At 42.2% G+C, this 22,107-nt stretch overlaps 1 long non-coding RNA gene across 2 annotated transcripts; it reads left to right on the top strand.

Moving 5' to 3' along the window:
- Window positions 1–1,195: 1,195 nt before the first annotated feature.
- On the top strand, window positions 1,196–21,493 carry LOC147144037 (uncharacterized). Of its 2 annotated transcripts, none has more exons than XR_015087875.1 (3): window positions 1,196–1,414; window positions 10,604–10,844; window positions 21,380–21,493. It is a non-coding gene; the product is annotated as an uncharacterized LOC147144037 (long non-coding RNA). The 2 variants fall into 2 exon arrangements; XR_015087874.1 differs by lacking the exon at window positions 21,380–21,493 and adding an exon at window positions 16,021–17,355.
- Window positions 21,494–22,107: the final 614 nt, after the last annotated feature.

Raw genomic sequence — 22,107 nt, 5'->3', positions numbered from 1 at the left:
GAGCGTTGGTTTTAACACCAGCAAAGTGTCTATACCCATCAACACTACCCAGTGTTAAAGTCATGTTTACAAAAGTTTTAAATGTTCTACACCCAATAGTGTGTTACAGCAACAAAATGTAGTGTTGACAGTGCAGTAATAATGACATTTGTGAGTATTAAACACTAATGAGTGTTCATACCAACACTATACAGTGTGGGGGAAATTACCTATGCCCTGTATTTCAATTCAAAACAATTTTTTAGGAAATCGTTTCAGACAGCTCATATAAAACACCAGTAGGAGACAATGTATGTTTTTTCATCATTTTCATGTGAAAACTGCTCATCATACCAATAATAAAATCAGGTCAGACACACCAATAACAGTGAACAAATCCTCCTCAATTCTAAATGCATTCAGGTAGTCATCAAAACCCATAGTAATAACATTTTTGTTCAAAAGAAATGCCTTATCGTCATAAAGATGTTAACAATTTTCCTAGGGGTAGGGGATTCATTTTCAGTGCCCACACATACAAACATTTCATTCTGGCATTCTGCTCCCTAGTTTTTCACTCAGGAGGTAGTGGCAACACTAGACATTACATAGTGTATTTGACAAGACCCCAACACCTGGTCTGGGTAGTGTAGCATTTATTTGTGCGTGTACGTTGCCTTCATTTTGGCACTTTGACAACTAACCGGTTAGCCAAACATGTACATGCATTCTTCACCTGATGGCCATTCAGATGTTGAGTGGTCTGGCAGAGCCTTTGGGCAACCTTCAAAATTACATGACAGCAAAACAGATAGAAGAATTTGGACATAAAACAATTAACGTTACATACTCAAGTCAATTTCCTATAGGCCCTCATGGCCAAAAGAGAAAACCTGAGAGCACAGGTGTCAAATTCCAGTCCTTGAGGGCCGCTATCCTGCATGTTTTAGATTTTTCTCTTCTCCAACACGCCTGGTTGAAATGATCAGGATCATTATCAGGCTCCTGCAGAGCTTGATGATGAGCTGATCTTTTGATCTTAAGAATGTGTCAGCAAGAGTAGAAATACTTGTGAATGTTGTGACTGGTTGTTCAGTTGCTATGCAGTTGCGATTGCCCTTTTATGCTTCATCCTTTATTATGTCATATAGGCCTGAAATCTTAAAGTACATAAGCTCAAGTGACTTAGACCTTGTCTACACGTAGCTGGGGTTTTTCAACAACTGTATATCCGCCCCCCTGCCTGCGTTGGAATACACATTAAAAAAAACGCATCCACACGTAACCGCAGAAGTCCATTTTGAAACGCACGACAAGCCTCTTGGCTGCAGTAGTTAGCCAAATACTGTCCATTCGGAAGAACTTCCGTCCTTTGACGTCACTTCTACGAAACCAAAAACATGGCGCCAAACTCTTTCAGGAGAACCAGCAAGGGGTAAGAATTGCTTTTAAACCTTTCACAGAGAAGCAGTGGTTGGTTGCGGACAAATAAGTAAGCAAAGAGTGCATTGAGAATGGCTATAACCAACGCAGCGCCGTGAGAATCCATGTTGACTCTAATGAAAACACAAGTCGCGCAAGTGAAGTCGGAGCAATTTGTCGCACAGTGTCGACGTAAATCTCCGGGTGTAACCATCCACACCAAAACGTGGATCAGGAGGTATCCAAAAATCTCCACTGTGGCCGGAGTTTTGCGTTTTCACTGAAAAAACTCCGGGGACGTGTGGATGATAGGGCTAACCGCATTGTTATATCTGGCGTTTTCAAAAACCCCGGTTACGTGTAGACAGGGCCTCAGTGACACATTGTCAGTACGTTAAACTTTCTTCCAGTCAGAATGCCTCCAGTTGTGCTCTATGTGGTTACTTTGTATTTTTTGTTGATAAAGACTTTTACTTTTCAACTTATGTGTCATGTCTGCTTCTGGGTCCAAATTCCGCTCTTCACGTGATCATGTTATATGTCATGTTATAACTTCATTAAAATTTCATCACCATATTTCTGGTTTCAATAATTATTGTTGTTGTTTTTTTAAATGAAATAATATAGTTTCAACACGTGGCATGATATATACTATATACAGCACCCACTGATCTACTGTAGTATACACAAAATCACTGTCTGATTCAGGACATGTGCCCGCCAGCAAATTTTCCTCACCACTGTGCATATGTTAGTAAATTAGAATTCATTCTAATTGATGGGCTTGTGCCCGCAATTTGCAATCTCCACAAACCATGCCCCTATTTCTCTATAAAAGGATATCCATTTGATGAATCAAAACAAGATCTGCTTGGAAAAAAGATGTGTGTTTAATGTGTTTTCAAAAGCTGATCCTTCATTAGTGGTGTGTATGCATGGTCTGGGGAGGTTGTAAATTTGTTATCAGAGTAAGAATAAATTCCAATACAAACATATTGATGGATTACAGATTTGTGTGAAAAATATTCATTCGCACAATTAAATGCAAGGCGAGGCATTTTTATATGCATACTGCATTTTATACATGTCATTCAATGTGCTTTACATACTTAAAAGTACATTTTAAAAGCCAACACCAAAGAATATTTAAAAAGTACATAAAAGAGACCTCTCTAAAATTACTCAAATAACTTACAGTGCAAATAAAAGATTACAAAACGGATTTTGAAGTGCTTTAAAAGAGCTCAGTCATAAGCGTGACAAAAAATATATATAGCTGACTGGGAGCCAACGGATTTTGAAGTGCTTTAAAAGAGCTAAGTCATAAGCATGACTAAAAATATATAGAGCTGACTGGGAGCCAGTGCCACAAATATGCTCTCCTCTTTTTGTTTTGGTCCAAAACTGAGCTGCAGCTGTTCAATAATCTTTTGGGTGAGTCCAGTCAGAAGACCATTGCAAAGCACAAATGTGTGCATATGCAATGTTTGTGACGCCCAAAGACACACAGTTTCTTTACAGAGGTCTGCACGGTCACATACCCACACATACCTGTGCATATACATATGGGTGCGGACAATGAAACTAAAGAAATTGACAAAGAAGAAACAAACCACCGCCAGACTTCATTCAAGTAGGTAATTTGTGAAAGGCAGCCATTTTTCACTTCATGCTGACAACTGCTTTGAGTGCACTCTAAAATGTAGTCAAAAGTACGTGTATGGCTCGTGTCCTACACGGCAGTGTTTATAGAATTCAGTTGCACACTCATATGAGAGAAGACACAGGCAGTGTGTACACGGGAAGTGGCAAGCTGCATGCTGAACAGGAGTTCAAGCCTTCATTGTCCTTATTTTACTGTTGGATGTTGTTTTAAAATCTTTTTCACTGCCCAGTTTGCGAATATACGTTTATATATGGTATTGGCAGCATAGATACGGATGCTTGCCCATTACGAAAGCAGCCCATTGCAGAGCACTGAAGGTTGGCCACAATATATCCAATCTGGTCACATGTAAATGATAGTGAGGACATAAAAATTTCAATATTAGATCTGCCTGTAGTGCGAACAAAGCCTATGAAAAATAATAAATATATCGGAACACAAAACACAGGTCAAATCAGATGACTCCTACTTTTTCTTTATGATAAAGACAACTAGCTTCAACTAAATGCCCTGGTGAATGTGTGGGACTATATTTGAGACGGAGACGGGTGCGGCACGGTGTTCGACTGGTTAGCACGTCCGCCTCACAGTTCAGAGGTCGTGGGTTCGATCCCGGCCGCGGCCTCCCTGTGTGGAGTTTGCATGTTCTCCCCGTGCCTGCGTGGGTTTTCTCCGGGTACTCCGGTGCCCTCCCACATTCCAAAAACATGCATGGTAAGTTGATTGGACACTCTAAATTGCCCCTAGGTGTGATTGTGAGTGCGGATGTTTGTTTGTCTCTGTGTGCCCTGCGATTGGTTGGCAACCAATTCAGGGTGTCCCCCGCCTACTGCCTGAAGACTGCTGGGATAGGCTCCAGCACTCCCCGCGACCCTTGTGAGGATAAGCGGTATGGATGGATGGATGGATGGATGGATGGATTTGAGACTGTGTTGCATGAAAAAAAATGCATTTCATTCTCAGTTTCTTATAATGTGTTTTCTAGTGTGTGTCTCCCCTACTCACTTACCCACCGACGGAAACACACACCTGCAGAAACACACGGCAACCTCCATCTCTGTTGACAGGGTAAATTGTACAAAAAGCTTTTAAGGCAATTAGTGGATTGAGCTTGAGCCTTTCTTCCCATTCGCTCTGTTCATTAGCAGCTCCTCCAGTGTCGGATATTACCATCACTCCAAGCTGGCATCAACACCACTCGAGTTTGTGTGCAGGGGTGTATATGCGTGTGTGTAAGGGGGAGTGGGGGGGCTATATGTGTGCGTGCAGCTGAGTTTGCATTCCATGTGAATGTTACACATCTCCTTGTTCAATTTCAAATGCAAATGTATTTGTCACTAAAGTACTGGATATCTTTGCTGTTGTCTTTTATTTTTTTAACTTTCTCAATTAATAATAAAAGACAAAAATGAATGTCATTCAATGTGCTATTGAAGACATTACAGTGTATTTCTCCTCATTAATGGTGTCATTGCAATGGTGTAAGTTACATGCCATGGCAGCACTCTTTTATTGGTTGTGAACCTTTTGCTGGAAACAAGCTGATATTTTCACATCATACAAAGGTAATATCCTCCTGACCTGAAATGATCATCATCATTATTTAAATCTCTTGTAATCTGGTTGGAATTTGTTTCTGGGACAAGAAAGAAATGTTTGTTCTTTCTTATATTTTAAATGAAAAATACTGTATGTGTTTTCTATTAAAAGAGAATCATTAACAAGAATTCAAAAACGGTTTTATTTTCTTCATTTGGATATTAAATTATAGCATTACAAATATTGTATACTTAGTTTTTGGTTAACATTTCAAACAGGTAAATCTTTTCCTTGGAGTATACTGTACATTTATTTTTAACATGTTTATCAGATTGCGAGTTTGTGTGTGTGTTTCAAATAGTTAATTATGTGGAACACTGGAGCGTTACTGGCTTTGAAGAGGGCATAACTGAGGGTTGTACATTATTGATGACCGACACACATTGCTGATATAGTCACAAACAAGCAGACGTGTTGGCACGTGCACTATCACTCAAGCACACATTTTATTACATACACACACAGACACACACGCAAAAGCATGAACACATGCACATTCATGCAAGTATCGACATACACATAAATACTGTACAGTATATATATTTGCCAATCCGCCCCAGAGTACTTACCAGCGGTTGTTGACATACTTAGAGTACCTACTATATATTAATCGTCCAACATTTCTCTCTGCTGTCCATAGGGGACAGCAATTGGCGCTACCTGCTGCATTATTTAACAGAGCGAGTATCTGATCCCTGAACTTGAATTGATCTCAGTTCGTCATTAATGCCAAAATTGGGTTGGAACTAGAGCACGCTTTCAAACATGTATGTACAGTGCACACACAAGTATGCACATTGCACTCGCACACACACATTTGACGTGTTCTTGTTATGATCATCTAAGTAAGGGTTCTTAAATTAATAATAGCATGGTTATTTCTTAAGTCTAACTGTGCTGGTTTAGTTACAGCAGCAAGAAAACCCATTTTATTCCCATTCCTGTCATATTTTAATCTTCTCTCTTCACATCTAATGGTTGTCATGTGACTCAACTGCTAATTTTCCTGGAAAAAAACCCAACTGAAACTCCAAAAAATTTAAATATGTTTCTCATCCTAATGATTTCTTGTCCAAATGAGAAAGTTTCTCGAGAAACCTTTCTCTAATGAGAAAACTTCTAGGAGGCAGTGTTGCTGTGTCTATTCAACGGGAGAAGTAGTAAGCTATTTATATCCCCCATGTCACTTTAGGGGATCCGTACTTTAGGGGCTCCGTACTGTCTCCCATTGAATGGAGACAGCAACACTGCCTCCTAGACAATTTCTCATTAGAACGAGAACGTTTATGTTTCAACCCCCCCCCCCCCTGTCACTTTAGGGGCTCCATAGGTATCTCTTGAACTATTTGAAAAATGAAAATATATAACAACGGAAAACACTAAATAAATAATTAACATGTTTTAAATAAAGATTTGTGCATTTGGGTTCTTACGGCTTCACTCGATCATGTTTTTTTGTTTGTGACCATAACTTCATCTATTGCAGTTTAACCTCGCTATTTTGCTTTTGCTACAGTATTTTTCTTCCTTCTAAGTAAACAGTTATGGTTCATAACTGGAAGAAGAGGAAGAAGAACAAGAAAATGCTGCCTGTAATCAGCAGCTCTCTATTTATTCTTCAGTTTGAATTTTAAAGTTGAATTTATGAAGTGTAACAAGTGTTTAGAACAGTGGGAACCATGTGAAGGTGGTGTCAAAAAGGTCAACCTCTGCTTTGTGGATTTTGCCTATTGTGGGTAATTTTTAAAAACTAACCCCCCCATAAACGAGGGAACACTATATACGATACGGAACCGGTGCATCAATGAAGCGAACATAATAAATCAAGTACCTCTCTCTACCTAAGCTTTGGACCAATTAAAAGATGATATGACTGACATATCATTACCGGTACATATATTTGAAATCCCTGCATGAATAAAGTATTTTTCTTCTTTTTTTTTAACAGAAGGCATGAATAGAGGTATTGCATGAATAGAGTCAAATTTTTTATGCAACAAATGACGCTTGTATATGAATATATACTGCCATTTTTTTTAAATAAAGGCATCATTTCCAGAATAAATGGTGTAATATTACAAGAATGACGTTTTCCTTTAAAATTCAATTGTTAAAATATGACTTTCTTCTCCAGCTAAACGTTGGCTTTAATTTAATAACATGACTTTATCTTGAAAAATAAAACGTTATTCTTGTATGACTTTTTTTTTTTGCTTTTTACCACAGCAAAATGTCTTTTAAAAAATATTGCATTTGAGATTGTTTCCAGTATAATAAAACAAAGCCAAGACAAAAGATCAAAAAAAAGAAAAACAACAACAACACTAACGGATGAATTGTCAATATGTCATGAAATATTCAAAGAATTGCACACACAAAAAAGCTAAATATCTACATACTGGATAAAGAGAGCGGCAGAGCTTATAAAAGTAATCAGGCTCTGTGTGATTGGGTAGTGTGAAGAAAGGTTCCCACACTTATGTACAATGCTCTCTTAAATGATTTTTGTTGAAACAAATATGCTCCATCCTTACATAATGAGTCATTTCATTTAGCCATCTCTTGAAACATGGGGCTTGTGGACATTTCCAATTTAATAATATTACTCTTTTGTCTACAACCATGCCAATCTTAAGAGCCTGCTTCTGGTGAAAAGGGAGGATCCCAGTCAAGTCCGAGCAACCAAATATTGTCAGTTTACAATCAGGCTGAACAGTTATTTTGAATTGCTTGGTAAACCATTTAAATATTACAGACCAAAAAATATTCAATACAGGGCAGAAACAAAATAAATGTGCAAGTGAGCCTTCAGCTGTACAACATTTCTCACAGAAAGGAGATATCGATTGAAACGTTTTACTCAGTCTGGTTTTGGAATAGTGAATCCTGTGTAAAGCTTTGAATTGAAATAGCCTATAGCTAGAGTTAGTGGAACAAGCCTGTATGCTAGAAAATCCCTCCTGCCATAATTCGTCTGAAACGTCAACACCTAGTTATACAGCCAAAGCCTCTCTGAGGTAGTTTGTCTCTACCAGTATTTGAAAAGCATTAATAAAGCAAGGAATCAAATGTTTTGAATGTGGTTGTAAAAATAAGAAATCAGAAGAACAAAAAAACATTGCTCGATGGTTTGGCATTGAATTCTGGAATATGATTTGTGACTGTGACAGGTAGTTGCTGGTGGGGGTAGGCAGGTGTGGAAAGTGGAGATGTCCTTTTCGATTCTGCAGTAGAACATATTTAGATCGTAAGCGAGTCCCTTATTGTTCACTGCTTTGGGGTATTCTCTCCTGTAGTTTGTAACTGATTTCAGCCCATTCCACACTTGACACAGAGTCATTAGCAGAAGACAGTTTTTTTTTCAGCCTTTCTGCATAGCTTCTCTTTGCGATGTTGATTTCTTTTGTCAGCTGGTTTCAGGCCCATTTGTACAGTGCCTATCTCCGTTCAAAAGCCGGCCTCTTCTACTTTTCGAAGTTCTGAGTTTGGCAGTGAACCATGGCTTGTAATTGCCGAATGAGCGGAAGGTCCATGTTGAAACACGTCCTCACAGAAACTGATGTACAGTATGATGTTACCTTTGTCCGTGAATTCGTACAGGCTGCCAGCTGAAGAGTGGAAACGGTGGAAAAGTATAAGTGAAATGAAGGAGCCACCTGGGAGTATGCGGTAATTCCATCCATCCATCCATCCATTATCGATACGCTTATCCTCACAAGGGTCGCGGGGCGTGCTGGAGCCTATCCCAGCTGTCTTCGGGCAGTAGGCGGGGGACACCCTGAATTGGTTGCCAGCCAATAGCAGGGCACACAGAGACAAACATTCGCACTCACAATCACACCTAGGGGCAATTTAGAGAGTCCAATCAACTTACCATGCATGTTTTTGGAATGTGGGAGGAAACCGGAGTGCCTGGAGAAAACCCACGCAGACACGGGGAGAACATGCAAACTCCACACAGGGAGGCCGGAGCCGGGATTGAACCCACGACCTCTGAACTGTGAGGCGGACGTGCGAACCAGTCGAGCACCGTGCCGCCCTATTATTATTATTATTATCATTATTATTATTTTTATTATTATCATTATTATTATTGTTATTATTATTTTAACCAGAGATCAGTAAAGAAAAAAAAAAAATATCGGATACCAGGCTTACAGAGAAGTTTCATTTTTGTTTCAGTTCAACAGCTGCTCACCAAGTCGGTGCAGTCAGGGAACTCAGATAGATTTCTGTTGTCATATTATGGTTTTATTGTGGTCAAGGGTCAAAGACATATACCCTCAGCTCTAGCTTAAGATCAATACTGGATAGAGCCGCTCAAGGAGCAGAAATATTGATTAATAAAGATGTGTAAATCTCATGCTGTAAACGTCTCTCTCTCTCTCTCTCTCTCTCATTCTCTTTCTCTCTCTCTTTCACACACATACAAAAGTAGTTGCCCACTAGGAAAGTGGTCTCCAACTACCAGTCCGCGGACCGGTACCACTTTGTACAGGGCAGCACAGAGAGGCAGATGTAAAAAAATAAAATAAAAACATGTAGGGCGGCATGGTGGATGACTGGTAAGCACATCCGCCTCACAGTACAAAAGTACAGCGTTTGAATCTGAGCTCGAGCTGAGTTTGCATGTTCTCCCTGTACCTGCATGAGTTTTCTCCAAGTACCCCCGGTTTCCTCCGACATTCCAAACACTCTAAATTGTCCCTAGGTGTGATTGTGAGTGTGAATGGTTGTTTGTCTATATGTGTCCTGCGATTGGCTGACAAGCAGTTCAGGGTGTACCCTGCCCAAAGACAGCTGGGATAGGCTCCAGCACACCCGTGACCCTCATGAGGATAAGCGGCTCGGATAATGGTGCTATATTTTTCATGGGTTACTCACATGAGTACCAGGAGACTGTCCATGGTACTCACCGTGTGGCATGTGTACAAAATGTGCACCAGGGAGCCTCCAACTGCAGTGATTTGCATAAAGCCCAGTTCACACGGCAGGATAATCGGCCCAATTTTCACCCCTAATCTCCCCTCCCAACGATCGTAGGTCTGCCCCGATTCTCTTAATGGATCCAAAAATAATTTTATCAGATAATCCTGCCGCGTGTGGTGTGCTCAGACTCATCTTGGCTCGGGAGGACGTCTGACCTCAAACCGGGGATATTCAGCAACGCAGCCGGTTGCCAATGACGTGCAGCCAATCAGAAAACGAGGTGATGGGGTGGCGAGGAAGCGCAATGGGAATCCAAAAACAAAACAGTCATGGCGCAACAGAGCCCAACGTCTTTTCTTGTTGTGTCACCTTTTTTCCGCTAAAAATAATCCAGAAACTACATACCTAAATTGTACACTTTCAGCCTAATTTGTACAGGGGGAAACACCTTTTCAAACATGTATGCCGTACATCGCTGATTTCCATTCACGTGACAGCAGCCATTCGAAATACTGTAATGTGTAAGACTACATACAGATTTGTAAAGGCAATTTACAACTTTCGTAAGATTTAGTACATCCCGGGGTTGACAGGTATGAAACTAGCCACCGTCAAGACACAATCTGAGACCCCTGCTGCCTCTTTGTCCCCCATGTTTGTTTACTCTGAAGTCACGTTTAATCTCGAGGCACTTTGTGAGATTTTCCCTCTGACGTGAGAATATCCGTTACTTTTTACATCTTTCACATCTTGAGCAGATGAGATAGTGGATGGATGGCAGTGTGTTCAGGTACGCAAAAGTGCGTCATGACTCAGATGACGGTACGCGTCAGTGATTTCTGTTGCACATTCATACCAGCGTACCAGTTATGTGCAACTCTGTGTGTGTGTGTATTTTGTTCATGCGTCAGTCCCTAAATGCCCTCACCTCTGTCGATTATCTTTCAAAAGGAAATATACAGTAAATAGAGCTCGGCGATTATGTGATCAATAATTGTGATTTTACAGTGACCAGCTGTGAGCTGAGGACATCAGACACGGCGGAAATGTGACAGCAGCCAATCAGATCCAGCTTTTCCCTCTCTACTTTAATTTGCAAGTGGAAGACGTAAACAGAAAGTAAAAGAAACAAGAAGAAAACAATGACCGAACATGCATCTGATGGACGGCCACGACTTGCCGTTATCTTCCACCGGACAAAGAAGCAATCAATCTTGTTGCCTTTTGATCATGCTCCGAACTACTAGAGGTGAGCACTAGATGAGGAAATCTCTCTGATGAACCAATACCAATCAGATCACAACAAGCAATTATTGATTATTAAATAAAAGTAGTGAGCCAAATCTAGTTCAATGTAGCGGAGTAAAAGTACTGTTTCTTCTTAACATCAATACTATGTTGCAATAAAACTACTCTGTAAGTACAATTTATCCCAAAAGTTACTTGAGTAACTCGGAGTAAATGTAGGGCATTACTACCCACCGCTGATTGTAACTTGGAAAGTTATTTTCTCTTAAAATACATTTACCCAAGTATTGCTTTTACGTAGGCATTTTATACAAGACTGAAAGTGATACCGCGCCACTAAATTTTACAAGTAGAGTTAAAAGGTTTTATGATTGCCTATGTAAAAAGCCATGGAATCTTGTTCGATTTCAGAGGTTCCACTGTATTTTAAGCAAATTACGTTATTGGATTACAACTATAATCCATCCATTTACTGCACTACATTCACGTTCATGGATGTTAGCAGCACAGAACAACCCCACTTGAACCCACAATGCAATGTTACGATATTACTACTCACTGCATCACTCAGCAAGCCTCCATTACACATACAAGTCACAGACCTGCACGTGGAGAGCAATAGCCACCTGAGTATTAGCCTAACACGTGCTACTGCTGCTTAAGGACCATCCCTCTGTTATGTTATGGAGTGACAGAACACTCATGCAAAACACTGTATGACCATCATGTCCATTATAGTCATACCCTCTTGTCATTATGACTGAGGAATCACACTTCATCATTCATAGTAACACACCAGTTGCCCACATTACCATTTTTTCCCACAAGAGAGGAAGTTGCGACACCATCGTTTGCATTGTGACTCAACACCTCTGGCGAGAAACGGCGCAGTGTGTAGCTGCACATCAGTGCGAACAATGCAGTGTGCTCACCATACAGAAAAGGGGGCCAAGCCACTTTTAACACAGAGGGTATCTCTTTCTCACTGTCTTTGTTTCAAAACAAAAATCAAGTCGGGCATTGTGGAGGATATTTAATGACCCCCGTCCTTCTGTCTTTCTCTTTGCTCTTTTTATCGCCTGCCTATCTCTCACTGTCTCTTGCTGTCACCCATCTCACTAAACTAGGGTGTCATGACCAGCTCATGGTTGCTATGGTGACAGTCTCAGTGGTACTGCAAAAGTGGCAATGACTCTGATAGTCGTTTGTGCACTCATAATTGTTTATTTTTGTGTGTCCATACTCAGAGGTGTAAGTTGCCAAGTTGTAGTAGCATGTCTAGTTATGTATATGGTTTTGTGTGTGAGTTTGTGTGTAAGTGCGTCTGCACAAGCATGATGCGTTGTTGCCACCTGCAGATGTTTTCTGCCCTCAGCGCTCCCTGCCAGCTGCTCCACCCCCAGAAAGCAAACACACGCACACGAAAACTCTTCTCTTAATTGAGAGACCTGTGCCACTGTGGTACTCAACAGAGGCGTGATGATGTACACATGCCAGTGTGTTTTTTTGGGGGGGGCATTTTATATGTGTGTGTATGTTTGGTGTTCGGGGCCACTCTGCTGTATCCAGGCTTCAGTAATCTGAACTGTAGCCCCAGTTAAGACCTCCATCCTTTTATTTGATATTGTAAAATATATTTTTAAATTATTATCTCAGACCCCCATGTATAAGTCAAGCTCCCTTTTAGCCCCGGCAGAGAAAAAATCCCGAAGCCGTCCCTGCTTCCTTCCCTGCTCTGTCAGCTCTTCTCTTCTTCTTCCTGACACTCGCCGACAAGACAGAACTCAACAGATAGTTAATAATTTTCTAATTTACACTCTTCACGGAGTGTAGAAATTGTCACAGATAATCTGATTTATCAGTCGACAATTAGAATGTGGAGCAGGAGTATTACTGGGTTGGACATTAATGTGCACATTGCTTAATCCACGCCAGGGGATGAATAGATTTCCAAATGAATTTGTCAACAGTTTTTTTTTATTATGTGAATGTAATGAAATCAATATGAACAAAGCAGTGGGAGAGGACACCAAAGGAAGCCATGTAATATACATTAAATAATGTGGTTCTATATCTGTCGGTATTGTACAGAATCTAATGTGTATGGGTGGCATGGTGGATGACTGGTTAGCACATCCACCTCACCTGTCAACCCCGGGGTGTACTGAATTTTACGAAAGTTATAATTTGACTTTACAAATCTGCATATAATCTTACACATTGCACATTATTTTCGAATGGCTGCTGTCATGTGAGCGGAAATCAGCGATGTATGGCATGTATATTTGAAAAGGTGTTTCCACCTGTACAAATTACACCAAAAGTGTACAACTTGACAGGTATGCCCTCACGGTACAGAGGTCATGGGTTCAAATCTGGGCTCTGGCCTTACTGTGTGAGTTGTCGTAAAGGACCATTTTGTGAAATCAGTTAAAAAAAAAAAAAGTAAATATGATGTTGTTGCAATTGTGGGTTGTGTCGTGGGTGTGTTGCGCATGCATGAGGAAGAGCGCGGAGACCCCTTGTCTCCATCTGACGTGTGTTGTGAGGCTACTGGGCTCCCCTTTTCGACGACTAGCGATCTGAAAGCCAACTCCGGCCTTGGAGAAAGATCTCCCGTGCGTTTCCCGACTGCTGTTAGGCGACAAAAACAGGAACGGATAACTCTAACAAAATTGACATTGGCCGTACGGATTCGCGATGTACGGCGTACATGTTTGAAAAGGTCTTTCCATCTGTACAAATTACGCCGAAAGCATACAACTTGACAGGTATGTGATGGTAAGTGTAATACGTACAGTTAGTAGTTACCTAGTTACCCCTCCATGAGCCGTCACCTTACCGTGGTAGAGGGGTTTGCGTGTCCTAAAGATCCTAGGAGCTAATTTGTCTGGGGCTTTATGCCCCTGGCAGGCTCACCCATGGCAAACAGGTCCTAGGAGAGGGACCAGATCAAGCACAGCTCAGAAGCACCCTATGATGATTGAAATAAATGGACCTTGTTTTCCTCGTGACGCGGGTCACCGGGGCCCCCGTCTGGAGCCAGGCCTGGAGCTGGTGTTCGTTGGCGAGCACCTGGTGGACGGGCCTGCCCCCATGGGGCCCGGCCGGGCTCAGCCCGAAAAGGCAATGTGGGTCCCCCTGCCCGTGGGCTCACCACCTGTGGCAGGGGCATAAGGGGTCGGGTGCCCTGTGAGCTGGGCGGCGGCAAAAGGCAGGGACCTTGGCGGTTCGATGCCCGGCTACAGAAACTAGCTCTTGGGACATGGAAGGAAAGGAGCCCGAACTGGTGTGTGAGGCTGCGAAGTTCTAACTAGATAGTCGGGCTCACCTCCACATACAGCTTGGGCTCTGGTACCAGTCCTGTTGAGAGGGGTTGGACACTCTGGTGGTCGTGCCTGTCGTGGCGGCAATCCTGAACCCGCTGGTGTCCACCAGCGGTAAGGGATGCTGTCAAGCTGAAGGAGTTCTATTGGGCCCTTTCGGCCTGTGAGACTCCGGAGGCAGCTGACAGATACCAGCTGGCCAAGCGGGATGCAGCTTCGGCGGTTGCTGAGGCAAAAACCTGGCCGTGGGAGCAGTTTGGTATATATATATATATATAGATATATATATAGATATAGATATAGATATAGAGATATATATAGATATAGATATAGAGATATATCCAAATGTGTGTAAACACACATTTTTATCAAACTGAATTAAATAACAAGTTCGAATTATTTAATTATTTATTTGTAATTGATTCACAAGAGCAAACTCTTAAGTTTTATTACTACTATTTACAAGTAAATGTATACACACAATATTTCATTGAGAATAATACCAAAGCAATCACACGCCTGACACCCCAGCAAATGAAAATGAAATCAGTATGGAGATACTATGGACTAATAGCATTTCTGTAGCATTTCCATACCTTGCATAGTCTATAAGTGTACTACATTTGCTTGTCACATCAGTAGTCCATTTAGTATGAAAAATGGTGTGAATGTTAGCAACAACATTGCATCTTGATTTTGTCATAGAGAATACACGATTGGAAATTTTAAGGTAGACTGGGGGAGCAAAATATCTTCAAAATAAAATGTCTGAAACACTATTACTACTACTACTAATACTGACTACTAGATTATAATTTTCCATATGCTTTTTTTTTTTTTTTTACAATTATATGTACTGATTAAAAATATATTACTGTATGCTTCTGAAATGATGTGAAACAAATCAATGTATGACCTCCCCACTCTGAACCTGCAATGCAACATTGCTTTGTGGTTTCATTCATGATTCACTAATTTGCCTCACTGGTGCTCGAGCATGCAGTCAACATTACAGATGAGTGTTTTTTGTTTTGCTTACTGGACTCGGGCTGCAAGCCATTTGGCTTCACTGACTATCTGCATATTGGTACATGATAAGGTAAATGCTTACAATTATATTTAAAGGTAATCAAATGTGCGCTCAGAAACACTGTGATCTTTTTAATACAAGTATTTGCCTCTGCCACATGCCACTCCGTGTTTGGGTCCTCAGCGGGAGGAGAGCTGGCCGCTGGGCAGACAAGGCAGCGGAGCGTGGTCAGGTTGGTGGTGGCAGCGGAGTGTGTGAACGGCTGTAGCCTGAATACTAATGTGCCAATTTGGAAGTCAAAACTCTACTCCATCACCACACCTCCTGCTCAGTTCCTTCCCGCCTTGCCCTCCCATCCCCTCTCTTCCTCTCCTCTGCTTTCCTTCCTCACCTTCCTGATTCCTCTCCTCCTCCAGCTTGTTTCGTCTGTCTTGTCCCTTACTTTCCCTTTCCTTTTTTTTTCATCGTTCAAGGCTTTCTATCCCTCCCACATAGGAAAAAGACAGCTAATTACAAGTTACAAGTGTCCACTCCAGCACTTCTTAAACAGAGCTACGGAGCTGATTAGCCAGAGAGAAGCGCAGGGCAAAGAAATCTCAGGGATACACAACTTCTACAGTCTCACACATGCATACACACCTTTTGTATTTTATGTTCAAACTTGAGAACACAAATTATCCATGTACTCCTTTCATATTAAAATGACACCAATGTTTCATGCCATATCTCTTACTGTATATGTAGCTCCCTCTTTTTAGTCGCAGCAGTAGCCTGTTGACTTCTGCGCTTTTGTCTTTTTGCTTTTTTGTACACTGGTGTAGGTAATGAGAGCGATGCAGAAAAGGGAGGGACAAAGGTGGAGGTGGAGTTGGAGCCTCTTCTCCGAAGTGATGCTCATTTTCTCAGAAGCAGCAAAGCAATGACTCACCACCAGCTTAGACTGGCCTCCGACACATCTCTGTGTTTGATTTGTGTGTGCGTTTGACCCTGAGGACCAGTGTGAATGCTGTGGGAGCAAAGAGACAAGAGTGCAGCTGCATCCACTGAATGTTTCCACACAAGTGGAGCACCAACACACATTCGCACAAGCACAATCGAGACTGGGTCAACCAGGTTCAAAGCATTTGTATTCACAAAAGGTTTTGCATTGGCTCCACCTCCTACAGTTCTTTATCTAAACTGTGGGATGTGGATTTCTACTTTTCACACTCAAAACTTGGACTCAGATGGAATGTAACGATTTGTTTTTCATGTCTTAAGACAATAAGGTTTTTACTTACCTTTTCTAGTTTTGACGTTCACTGCCGCCTTCTTGAGAAGCTGTTAGCTGAGCGCTGTGACGTGTCTTTCTTCAGCTGATGTTCAAGGACGTAATGGAATGTTCCCTGAGAGGAAATGTGTTTATGGCTACATGTATACCACGAATGGCCCTCCATGAATAGTTGCTTTGCCCAAAAAATATTTGCTTTCTGAAATCAGGCTCATTAATAATTGAGGATGGGTAAAGTGGAATTTATTTTCCTTCTCAAACCAAACTGGTTAATAGTTGAGGGCAGTGAATAGTGGTGATCCTAGCTTGAATGGTGCCGTGTGCAAGATCCACCTTTGACACCCTGAGCACTTTTACGCACTTATTTAACTCTAAGTCCACATGCATTTTTACTACGAATGCTCACATAAATTTCTACCAAAAACGAGCTAACCTGAGCTCCTCTCCCAAATCCAAAGAACTATTAACAGTGAAAATGTCAGTGGCAACTTCAGTTACCAACTCAATTGGCCTGTTTGTAACATGAAATGTTCATAAATCGAGGTAATATTTCCAATTGAAATGAATAGAAATGCAATTAATCTATTACAGGGTCAAAATGAAGTTATATTTATCAATTTTTTTTAACAGTGTGTGATTAAAATTTGAAAACACGCACTATTTTGAAGAAATAAAACACTTAAAAAACAAAAACTATTTATTGCTCATTAACTTTAGCAGAGGAGGGTAAGTGAAAAGGGGTTCAGCTCCTAATTGAAAAAGTTTTCTTCCATAATAACAAGGAGAAAATATAATGTCATGTCATCTTCCAAACCGCTTATCCTATATAGGGTCGCGGGGAGTTGCTGGAGCCTATCCCAGCCGTCAATGGGCGAAGGCAGACTACACCCCGAACTGGTCGCCAGCCAGTCGCAGGGTACACATAGACACTGTCACTGAGCGGGAATTGATCCCACGCTGCCCGCACACAACTCAGGCGTGTGTACCACTACACTATCAGCAGACGGAGAAAATATAATTCAATAAAAGTGTTTCTTGTCCTTTTTCTTTGTCTTTTTCTGTTAAAAAAAAAATAATGATGTCATTCAAAACACCAATGTAAAAGTCAAGGCCCGCTGGCCACGTCCGGCCCGTGAGAAGGTTTTCTACGGCCCCTGGGATGTGTCATCTTCCAAAGCGCTTATCCTATACAGGGTCGCGGGGAGTTGCTGGAGCCTATCCCAGCCGTCAACGGGCGAAGGCAGACTACACCCCGAACTGGTCGCCAGCCAGTCGCAGGGCACACACAGACACTGCCACTGAGCGGGAATCGATCCCACGCTGCCCGCACACAACTCGGGCGTGTGTACCACTACACTATCAGTGACCCGCCCCTGGGATGATATTGCTTTATTAGATCCGGCCCGCAGCCTGCAGCAAGCCTGTGTGGGTGTCAAAAATGATCAGGTCCTTCGCGCCAGGCGATGACGTCACGGTTTAAAATATATTGTAGCGTCTTCCAAGAACACAGACGTGGTTTAATTATCACGTTTTTATTAGTCCAACCTACTGTGCTACTGTGGGTCGCAGGCGACGCCAATACAGTACACAACCCGATCAGTCAAAAAAGTGCAACGGCTCTCCTCCACCGCTCCTCTTGTTTCCATCCCCTACCATCCAGCGAGCCGCACAATGCATTCACTAACCTCGGAAACAACACAACCCGGCAAAACACAAATTCGACCACAAAACAGATAATCTAATTAGTTACACTATTTCTGTAATATATTTATTTCCATCTATGTTTGCCACTCCCTGGCTGTTGTGTTTGCTAAATATAAAATAAAATAACGAACATTTCCGCTACTTTTGCGAGGATCGTCCTTCGGTTGTCTACGTGCCGACTGAGGACTTCACGTCACTGTTTCGTGGCTTTCAGAATTATATTGTGGTGAAAAGTTATTCAGAGTAAAATGCGCTTTATTAAGAAATCATTCATGTTAGTAAATCTTTCTATTAGTAATTGTTGGCATTTGATAAATTCATGGCGGCACGGTGGTCGACTGGTTAGCACGTCCGCCTCACAGTTCAGAGGTCGTGGGTTCGATCCCGGCTCCGGCCTCCCTGTGTGGAGTTTGCATGTTCTCCCCGTGCCTGCGTGGGTTTTCTCCGGGTACTCCGGTTTCGTCCCACATTCCAAAAACATGCATGGTCAGTTGATTGGACACTCTAAATTGCCCCTAGGTGTGATTGTGAGTGCGGATGTTTGTCTTTGTGTGCCTTGCGATTGGCTGGCAACTAATTCAGGGTGTCCCCCGCCTACTGCCCGAAGACAGCTGGGATAGGCTCCAGCACGCCCCGCGACCCTTGTGAGGATAAGCGGTATAGATAATGGATGGATGGATGAATAAAATATAAATAATGAAGCCAGGGCGGCACGGTGGGCGACTGGTTAGCACGTCCGTCTCACAGTTCAGAGGTCGTGGGTTCAATCCCGGCCCCGGCCTCCCTGTGTGGAGTTTGCATGTTCTCTCTGTGCCTGCGTGGGTTTTCTCCGGGTACTCCGGTTTCCTCCCACATTCCAATGACATGCATGGTAAGTTGATTGGACTCTCTAAATTGCCCCTAGGTGTGATTGTGAGTGCGAATGTTTGTCTCTGTGTGGCCTGCGATTGGCTGGCAACTAATTCAGGGTGTCCCCCGCCTACTGCCCGAAGACAGCTGGGATAGGCTCCAGCACGCCCCGCGACCCTTGTGAGGATAAGCGGTATAGATAATGGATGGATGGATGGATGAATAAAATATAAATAATGAAGCCAGGGCGGCACGGTGGGCGACTGGTTAGCACGTCCGCCTCACAGTTCAGAGGTCGTGGGTTCGATCCCGGCTCCGGCCTCCCTGTGTGGAGTTTGCATGTTCTCCCCGTGCCTGCGTGGGTTTTCTCCGGGTACTCCGGTTTCCTCCCACATTCCAAAAACATGCATGGTAAGTTGACTGGACTCTCTAAATTGCCCCTAGGTGTGATTGTGAGTGCGGATGTTTGTCTCTGTGTGCCCTGCGATTGGCTGGCAACCAATTCAGGGTGTCCCCCGCCTACTGCCCAAAGACAGCTGGGATAGGCTCCAGCACGCCCCGGTACAGATAATGGATGGATGGATGGATGATAAATTCATTGAGTTTCGAGGTAGTGCTGAGATGTCCCACACTGTGAGCAGGCATTGAACGCTATTTGAGTGCTAAGTATTGATAGCGAGTGACTTTTTTTTTCTTTTTAGTCCTTCGACACAGCTCGTACTTTTTTCGTGCCAGCAAACTCAGTAGTTGCAGATTGCCCGTGTTTCACCTTTCTCCACGTTTGTTGTTGTATGTACATGTTAAAAGGTGGGTTTAATCATTTAAGTTCGTGTCAGGTAACTGCTGTACATAATAGCATAGATATGTTCTCGTGAGTGATGTCACGAACCGCCCTTGTCGCAGGGAGGTGCTGGAGCTGGTGCTGGAGCTGGTGCCGCATGTCACGAACACTAGTTAGTTACTTCGGATAGTATGCTAACTATTCTAGTGATGAAACGTGTGAATGTGTATCGTATGTATTGTTTGGCTGTTTAATTGCTTAATACAGTGAAATGTAATGTTTAGGCATATTGTTAACTAATGGATGCGCATTGGATGATATTGCTAGGTTCTTCTTTGTCTGTGTTGTTGCAGACCACAATAAATAGACGTGTCACGTGGAATACGGGCCTGTTTTGTCTGACAGGAGCACCCCCACCCATACCTTGCCACTCTAGAATAGGGTCAGCTGGAGACATCATACCAATCATATGATCCTCTCCGTTTTACTTCACATTATGTACAGTTCATACAATCTTGCAGTCCGAGTCAACCAGAAAATTGTTTCCAGTTTGGCAGGAGAAACGCAAACGTTCCGCTGATCGTTTCACAAGACGGGCAGCGGCTTCTTCTCGGGTCATAAGCGGAAGTGACGTATGAGCTGCCTCGCAAAAGTAGCAGTAATGTACTTTTTTTTATTTTTTATTTAGTAACTCCGAACATAAAAACACAACATCCCGGGGGAGAGGCAAAGAAATATATTACAGAAATATAAAGCAGGCGCGAAGGACCCCAATCTGGACATCTACAAAAATTTCAATGAACATTCTATCAGTCCGGCCCTCGGCTTGTAGCAATTTTTTTTTTATTTGGCCCTCCGTCCATTTGACTTTGACACCCCTGATTTAAAAGTTACGTTTGCTACAAGTTTCTTTTCACCATTTTTATAATTTATTTATTGCCTCGCTCACGCTATCACCAGTGAGTGCTTTGTCATTTGTCTGTCAAATAAAAATCACAACAGCAACACATACATAGCATGGTTAGAAAACACGAGAGGAAGAGCACAGATCTTTCTGCTCCTGTATGACAAGTGCTTCCAATAACACTCCCTTTAGCAGTTTCCATTTTGTTAAAGGGAAGTCAAGCAAAGATATTTTTTTCAAGAATGTGTTCTATGTAAACCCACTAGTTGAAACACGGCATTCTGATTAATGTTGCATTTGTGAAATATGAGTTAAGCATCAATATCCACTCCTTTTTAGCCATCTCAGGGGGGGCCATTTTGTCATTTCTGTCGGCTGAAAATGACATCACAACTGCTCAGGGCTCAAGTAACGACCAATCATGGCTGACCTGTTTGCTGAAGCTTGTTTCAACTGGTGGGCTTGCATAGAACATATTCTTGAAAAAAAAAAAGATTTAGGTTGACTTCCCCTTTAAACCAGCCTCTTATGCCACCACGCTGGCAGATCAATACTGTGTCAATCAATACTATGTCAATACTCTACAAAAAGTTTATACATCCAGCTTCTCGTTATATTTTTGAATACAAATCTTGTATTGTATTGACTTGTATTTTTGCTCCTTGTTGCAAGGCTGCCGTCTTGCCTACGCTCCATGCGAGCCTGCTCGCTTCAAGCACCCTGTCAACCCGGACTCAGCTCTTGGACCTCCTGCGCAACTGCACACCTGCGGACAACATCTCTCCCTCCACCTCCTCCCTGCTGTTGTCAAATAAACATTCTGTCATCTCAACCTGTTTGTTCCCTTTCGTTTCTCGTGGGTACTCTCACTACCAGAACCCTTACACAGATTGCTATGGCCGCAATCCATGCATTCTCTCAACTGCTTATCCTCACTGTAGTCAAGGGCATCCTGGAGTCTATTATAATAATATAAAGACACAAAACAAAGAAGAAAGTAAGGATATTTGGCAGGCTCCTCAAAATGATTGTATATTTTTATGTAATGATGGTGTGATTTCATTGGAGAGGAAGAATGTGTCTGGTTATTTGTGATTGAATTGTTTTACTTTGCTTTGTTTTGTTTTGTGTATGTTGTGTACATCACAGTACAGTTTGCTGTAGAGCTGGACCATTAATTGAAATCAAATTGTGATTTTGAGTTTGGCTTCTCTCAATCTTTAAAACACTGTAATTGAAGAAAAATAATTAATAACAGAACGGTGAGGTGTGCTTACAAGTTCCTGACATTGTGAAAGTAACCATGTTGCTTGCATAGCAAGCATGTAGCAGATGTGATTCTGCCGTCCCTGAGCATGCTTTAATTCGTTTAATGACACACTAGTTACAATAGTTGGAAT

Source organism: Filicampus tigris, chromosome 8 (genome assembly GCF_054856515.1).
Source record: "Filicampus tigris isolate MCC_2025a chromosome 8, RoL_Ftig_1.0, whole genome shotgun sequence".
NCBI classification, from domain to species: domain Eukaryota; kingdom Metazoa; phylum Chordata; class Actinopteri; order Syngnathiformes; family Syngnathidae; genus Filicampus; species Filicampus tigris.
This window is presented reverse-complemented; position numbering and strand designations above follow the sequence as displayed.